At 32.3% G+C, this 8,258-nt stretch overlaps 1 long non-coding RNA gene across 1 annotated transcript; it reads left to right on the forward strand.

The window, feature by feature from the left end:
* The first annotated feature begins 446 nt into the window (after positions 1-446).
* Positions 447-3,388, forward strand: LOC132266615 (uncharacterized). Its single transcript, XR_009468649.1, has 2 exons — positions 447-1,804; positions 2,338-3,388. It is a non-coding gene; the product is annotated as an uncharacterized LOC132266615 (long non-coding RNA).
* Positions 3,389-8,258: the final 4,870 nt, after the last annotated feature.

Here is an 8,258-nt window from a genome sequence, read left to right on the forward strand (position 1 = left end):
GTTGATGATGGGGGTTTAAAATAATATACTGATGGTGCACATGGAGCTGTCTAGATGGTAAAAAAAGCTGGTTGAACATTATTTTACACGCATCATATTTATTTCTAAAGAGAAACAACCCATAATTATCATGTCTATACTAAGTCTCAAGTTTGATACAAAATTGTAGGTAAACCCATAATTATCATGTCTATACTAAGTCTTAAGTTTGATACAAAATTGTAGGTAAAATCCTAATTATAAATGTTTTTCTCATTATGACTCTTTGCCCGTACGTTCACACATTCCGGCGTGCATGTGGGCATTGTATGCTAAAAAATGAAGTTTGAAAATTCTTAATTTTACATTATAATTTCTATATTTTCTTTAGTTTGAGTTCCATCACTATTAATGGGTGGCTCTGCGATTGATCAGGCATCTCAGTTAAATTCAGCCTTATGGTTCTCCATTATCTGCATATGGCCTTATTTTCCTAGGTGCTCATTATTATTCCACTAGAAATGAATTTCTACACTTTAATGTTGGTTAGAAAGCTTAGTTTTTATCAGCTAACTCACAACATGGAAGACACTTCTCTGAATCACTGTGACTAGGGCTAGGGTTTTTTCTCCTGAAACTTGAGGAAGATCGAGCTCGGGACGGAGGCTACATTCAAATCAGTCAATCCTATGACTTTCAAATCCTGTAAGTCTACATCACCCATGCTTCATTTTATATACGACACACTGATTCATCACAGAATCAATCATAATACACCAACCATTGTTCGTTTTTTCGAACCCTAATCAATAGCAAACCACTCAAATTTCACCAAGAACCAAGCTCTCACGATCTCCTACCTCACAAAGTCATGTGAGTTGTCTTTTAATTCTGCTATCTCAGCTTCTAAAGAAGCTCAACATTGAGAGCGCAGAGGAATCGAACTCGGTTCTTGAGCTCCTAAGGTCCCATGGATTCACTGAAAATCACATTTCAATCCTAGTTCCTAAACGCCCACAATTAATTTTGGCTGATCCGGAGAATATGAGACCCAAATTTGAGTATTTTGAATCTTTGGGTTTTGTCGGACCTGACTTGCATAGGATTCTTTGTTCATATAAATAGCAGTTTAGAAAACCGAATCAAACCCACATTTGATTTCCTTAAACGATACTTAAGGAGCAATGAGAATTTAATCTGTGCTGTTAGGCAATCTGTCAATTTCGTGCTGGGCAACGTACAAAAAGTTATGGTGTCAAACATTGACACCTTGCGGGCTCATGGTGTGCCTAAATCCCATATTGAAAAATTGACCATGAGGCAGCCTAGAGCCCTAATGTTAGGAGTTGATGTGTTTAAAGAGGTTACTGATGCAGTTAAGGAAACGGGTTTTGATCCCAGAAGTCAATCATACTGATGTATCAGAGTGTCGTATATGAAATGAAACATGGGTGATATAGACTTACAGGATTTGAAAGGGTTGACTGATTTGAATGTAGCCTCCGTCCCGAGCTTGTGTTAGATTACAGCGTAAAGATATTCTAACCACGTATAAGGAGGTAGCTCCAGAGGTACTCAAAGCGTTCAAGGGTGAGATAGGATTTCATGGATTCTAGGATTTCATGGATTCAATACTAGATTGTAGGACAATGCGGAATCAGAGAGGCGAGCAACAGCTAGATGTGAGTTTCTGGCAACAGCAGGGGACTAAAAAATTGTGTATGGTGTATGAGTTTCTATCAAAATGATTTGGCTGCATATAAAGTCTACCATCTAAGAAGTGATCCTCAAAGAATTTTTGGTGGCTGATAAAGTTAAAGAAGGGGTAAGATCACCTTGTATCTTGTTAAGATCACATTAGATTTCTCCGTCGGCTGTCACATCTTGAAATATTTCATGATTGTGTTTCTCATCTGTAATGTTATAATATATGCTCTAATTTTTAAAATATTGACAGCCGAAAGATTTGCTTCATAGTTATTATCTAGGTCTGCAGAATACTCATGTGGTGATTGTGATGGTTGCCGTATGAATTTACATATTATTTATACTGGTTTGGTGAATTGTCTTGTTTTACCAAAGAGAAGACTTGTTATTTATAAAGGGCAAGTGGTCAATTCCATATGTGTTTGATACCATATAGTTTGTAAAACCTTTCTCTCTGGATTTTGTGTGATTTCATTATGGTACTTAGTCTTGGGTGTTGTAACCTGTCTGTTTTTTCAGATATTATGTAAAATCCATATGTCTGGATTTAACTATATGTGTATGAGAGATCTATTAATATGCAATTGTCAAATAGAAGAAGAAACTCAGGGCTGACATTTTCTGATTAGTTGATTTTGAAGTTATATGCAGCCTGGTACGGACGGACGAGGAACAGCTTCATTGGGTCTAGAATATTTGAATTGAGGAGAAGTGGAAAACAGTCTCATGGATCATCTACGATTTGGTTTCAACACTGTAAAATGCTTTTTTTATGCAAATATTCCACAGGGCATTACCCACTGTATCTCCTGCTTACACCTGCTTGTTGGTTTTCACATTTATTAGTCCAATTTACCAAGTAATGACCCCGATATTATCTGTTTTCATCTCTAAATATGATCAGGTCTTTTGGGTACAACACGTATAACTCAGCAGTTATTATTCTACCTTCAGTTTTGATTATGATAGTATGATCAGTTATTCTTGTGGTAATATTCTCTTTTTTCTAGCTCACAAAATTTGTACCTGAATTGCAGTGTCCATGACATTAGATGTTGATATTTTATTTTGTGGATGAACTGACACGGCTTGACTTGACGCTGAATGTAACACACACACACTGACTGCAAGAGCGCACACAGAGGCACACACTGACTGCAAGAGCGCACACAGAGGCACAACCATTTAGACAGCCTAAATCCCTGCCTGCTTCAGATTTATATACTGCTTGGAGGAACATGATTGTTTATTGACAAGGAACTGGGTTATGTTGGGTTTCCACTATATAATAATGTCAAGGAAATGAAGATTCCAAAAAGAGGAAGTCCATTTTTGCTAGCTCTTCCTTCCTGAGGTATGTACCACTCACTCTTATCAGTATGTTTGAATATTACCTAATCATTCCATGAACTTACAAAGTTGTACGGAGTAGGATGCTGTATTCATAAATAGTTACATACTCTTGGACATAATGCAACATGCTCCGGTGCATAGTTGCATCTGTAAAAGCAAACATGCATGTAACCATCTAAAGGTTACTCTGGTGAAGGGGGTATGACTGGTTCATGTACATTTTATTATTCAGCAAACATGCATGTTTTGGGCACATTTATTATTCAGTGCTAATTATTTTCAGCCGGGATTAAAATTTAATTATGGTGATTTATCTTATTCTTGTAGTAATATTCTTTTTTTTTTTTTTTTTTTTTTTTTTTTTTTTTTTTTTTTCCCTAGGTCGTAAATAGTATAGAATGGTAATAAGGACAAGATGAACAGATTTTCTAGAAGTGCATGTGTGCATGACTAAAATACATTGACAGAGAAACCTTTTTCCTTCATTTTTGGAGTTTTTGTTGAGGTTAATCAGGATGAGTTATACCATAATGTTAGAGAACTAGACCAAAAAAAAAAAAAAAACCCTTAATTTTGCTATTTTCCTTGTGATGTTTCCTTCGAGACCTTTTCTTTTTCCCCTTTCTTTCTTTTCTGGTCCAACAAGTTACAGGAGGATTTTCATTTGGACAAGTTTTCGATAACCGGTGTATCCGGGTTTTTTTTCCAACTAATCCACTGGACACCAGGCAAAGTGCCCCCGGGTCGGGTAAATCTCGGGCTTTCACCCGCGGGCGTGGCTCTAAGGAATTATTTGCACTCAAGGAGAGTCAAACTTTAGAGTAGATGCTTCATGAGGCACCAGGGCAAAGTGATTTATTAATTTTTTTTTTTTTTAAGAAAGTTAAAACAATTATGAACACCCTTTTGGGGAGGAAGGGGTGATATGACTAGGCCAATTTGTCCTTTGGACTTCTATAAATTATGATGCACAATTTAATACCGTACTAGTTGCAATAGGGCTGACTCATTGAAAAGAAAGACAGTTTCCCTTCTCATTGGTTTCATTTCTGATATTCCCATTCCACAAATTTATCATTGTTCAAAATGAAAATTATGAATATTTTTTTTAAAAACATATGTTCCAAGTGGCTTTTTATTTTCAAAGGTGATAGTTTCTGAAAATGCTTGAACAGGCTGTCAAATGTTGGTGTTACCAGAATTTTAATTTTCTTTATTTATTTGGCTGTCAAATGTTGGTGTTACCAGAATTTTAATTTTCTTGTTTATTTATTTTAATTTTCTCTTAGAAAAACAAATTAAAGTGGACAGTTGAGACTAGTTGGTGTATTGTTTGTCCGAACAAAGTAATAATAATAATAAGAATAATAATAAATAAGAGGTAAAATATAAAAACTATAACATAGTTCGTGGCCCTAGCAGGAGTTGTAGGACCAAGATCATGATTTAAAAGAGAAGCAAGATTGTTATGGAAATTTTAAATTATAATATTACTCTTTATAATTATTAGATAAACTCATTATTAGTAATCTCTTTCTTCCCTTCTCTCTTAAAATAATAATAATAATAATAATAAAATTATAAAATGATATTTTTAACTTACCGATTTAATATTTCAAACTTGCAACACATTCCATCCGTATTTTCATTCAAAGCATAAAGCAACCGGATGCAAATACAAACAAGAATATAAAAATAAAAAAATAAAAATAGAATTACTTTGGACAAAAGTAAATTCTATTATGGAATTAATATTTGATTATATGGATGTATTCTTGACATTTAATCAAATGCCAAATAATCCCAATATTTCAAAAATTAAAAAAAAAAATTACATAAATAAAAATATTAAAACAACATTTCTTTTTCTCTTTTTACGGAAGAATGATTAAACCTGCTGTGGTTCGGTAATTCTCAGGTAACTAACAAGAATGGATACCGCAAGGAGGACGAGGGGAATAGTGTCGCCGGCACACCACGCTATGTCGGTTGCTTTGACATATGGGCTTCGGTGTCCATGTTTCAAATCCTCTATCCTCCGCTTCATGTCATCTATTAACCACCATGAAAGCAAACAATACAAACCGACAATGAATGCACCGACTACAAGGATAACCAATATGCCAACGAGTTCATCAACATACTTCTTTGCCATCCTTTCCACAAATGATCAATAAACAAAAAAGGATCCAGCATATATATATATACGCGATAAATTTTGAAGATTTTAAAACTCCTTAATTGTAACTTAATTTGTTTGGAATCAATTATTTTAGGATTTGCTCCAGTATTTATATGTTTGGAACAAGTTGGATTTAAAATAAAATTTTGAATAAAAATAATATAATACCATTTTTGCCCTTGTTTAAATAATAAATAAAATACACACATCAAAACAATGGTATTATTATATAGAGAACGATGAGCTGGTAGCATGCATTTAGTTAAATAAGAAAATGATAAACGAAACGTTAGAGATTGAGATATAGTAGTAGATATTTAATAGGATAGGGTTTAATAAGAAGAAGGGTTGAAGGGTTAATTAAGGAAATATATAATTAATGAATATTTATCCCGTGAAATCCTGGCGTTTTAGACTGGATTTGAAATGCAATTAAAAAGGGATTTCAACCATCTAATATTTTCCTTTTTAGTTTACAATTTACCAATTTAAAAAATTAAAATTTCTTTATCAACATTATCTCTTTTCCATTTTTTATTTATTTTTCAAGGCTTTTCAACATGAACGCTCATAACATTTACAGTGACAAATCATACTTTTGAAACACCCTTTAACAGTTAATAAAATTATGAAATTAATCAACAATAGTCATTATTTCTTGAACTATAACTAAGTAGTATTAAAAATTCCTAAAAATTACAATCTTATATCTTAAAGAAGATCTCTCAGACAAATCAACTCGTAAAGTATAATAACTATACCTTGAAAATAATTAATAAGAAGAAAATTTACAATTTTCTCATCATGTCTCTTAGAATCTTGAAGAAAATGATGTATAATATCCATCATCAGTTCTCTTCTATCTTGATCTTCTCTTCACAGACTCACCCTAATAATCTGTTGTTAAAAAGTAAGAGGAGTTTCAATATTTGAGTATTTCAATATTTATTTATAATATATTAAGGGACATAATATTGACATTCCATTTTTTTATAATTGTATTCCAATTTTAAAGGAATTGACACTTTTAATCTTAACTTTATAGATAATTTATTTTAATAAATCGGTGCAAATATCACTACTCATTTCATATATTGCAGTTATCTTCTTTAGAAATGAAAATATTTTTTTCCTTTCCCTGATCGGTCTCGATCTTTAACGTTTTGGGACCACTTCTTAAACAACCCCAAGCCTTCCTATTAAGAAACAACACAGTACAGTGTGTTTTTACGTAAAGAAAGTAGCTCTTTTAATTTTAATTTTACAAATAAGTAATTATTTATTTTTAAATTACACAACAACTACCCGTTCTAGATATGATTGGTCTCCCCTTCTCTCTCCTCTCACAACACTTGGTTTGTGTACCTTTTAACTAGTATTGAAATACCAGTCACTGCAACAAACACAATTGTTAACTAATTTTCGTCCCCTTTCTTATCATAGAAGCATAATTCACCCTTAATAGTTTGCAAATAAAATTTCAAAATCAAGAACATCAAATCGATGGCTTAAATTTGGGGTGTAATTAAATTTAAATTAAGACATTTAATTTAGGTCCAAAGTAGCCGTTCAATAGTTCCAAAGCAACATGAGTTAATAAAATTACTTTGAAGGAGGTATATCTCCATTTGGAATATTAATTATATCAATGTCTTCTTTTTTTTTTTTTTTTATTTTTTATTTTTCAGTTAAAGGATAAGTTTATATCAATGCATTCTTGACGATTAATTAGATGCCAAAATCTAAAAGAAAAAAAAAAAAATCCAAAAAAAGAAAGACAAAAAGATGGGATTACATGATATATATATATATATATATATATATATATATATATATATATGTATATATCATTCTCTTATGCTATGTTCGGTGGGAAAGAAAGAAGAAGTGTGGAGAGAAAATAAGAAGGAAAGAACAAATTTACTTTATTCGTAGAGTTGATATAAAAAAAGAAAAGAAAATAAGAAGGATGATACATCTTACATCTTTTCTCCTTTATAAATTTTCATCTCCTAAAAAATAGACAGAGGGAAGACAAGTGAATTATTATTGAAGTTTTAAATTAAATACTATCATAAATTATACAAATTTTAAATTACAATTATATCCTCTATATATTTTAATATTATAAATATTATTGAATATAATAAAAAAAATAATTAAAACTTTTTCTTTCCTTCTCTTTTAACTAATATAGTAATTTATTAATTTATTCTTTTTTATTTTATTTAATCGAAAAAAAAATACATAATCTCATGGATAAGATATTTGAATCGGGGAGAAGTAGAAAATAGTCTCATGGATCATCTGCAAATATTCCACAGGGCATTATCCACTGTATCTCCTGCTTACACGTGCTTGTTGGTTGTCACACTTCCACGGCTTTACTTGAGTCTCTCCTCCACAAAAACACACACTTCTACATGCGCAGAGACACAGGCACAACCAACAAGTTATAGAAGGATTTTCATTTGGACAAGTTTTCAATAATCGGTGTATCCGGGGTTTTTCTTTGACTAATTTACGGGGCATTGTGCAAGTGTAAAGTGCTGGTAAATCTCGAGCTTTCACCTACGTGGCTCCAAACCTTAGACTAGATGCTTCATGAGGTCTCTAGAGCCATGTAAGTTACCACTTGAGTCAACCCCTTGATTAATTTCATTCGGTCGAGTTGAACAAATACCATGCTTTTATTTAGTAATAGCGTTCTAGAATATGTTTGAATGACGAGATTCCTAATTTATACTCTGAGATCATCCTTTTGGTTTTACCCATTATTCTGCTCCCACAAAGATTAACCCGAAATGGAGATGATGATTTTGATCCACCTGCCCTGGCCGTCATGAAGTTGCTGGCCAAATCCGGCTACTAAATTTTCTTGTTTGTCCTTTTTTTTTTTTTTTTTTCTTTCTAACATTTAAATAATTATAGTTTTTTTACTGGTAGGTATTTTCTTAGACAATGTGTAGCTAGCTATTTCTTAGGTTCTATAGAGGTTACAATTACACTTGAACACTGCAAAAAGAAATTATTGATT

Source organism: Cornus florida, unplaced genomic scaffold (genome assembly GCF_030987335.1).
Source record: "Cornus florida cultivar Cherokee Brave unplaced genomic scaffold, ASM3098733v1 CherokeeBrave_3.0.0_Hap2_Chr07, whole genome shotgun sequence".
NCBI lineage: Eukaryota > Viridiplantae > Streptophyta > Magnoliopsida > Cornales > Cornaceae > Cornus > Cornus florida.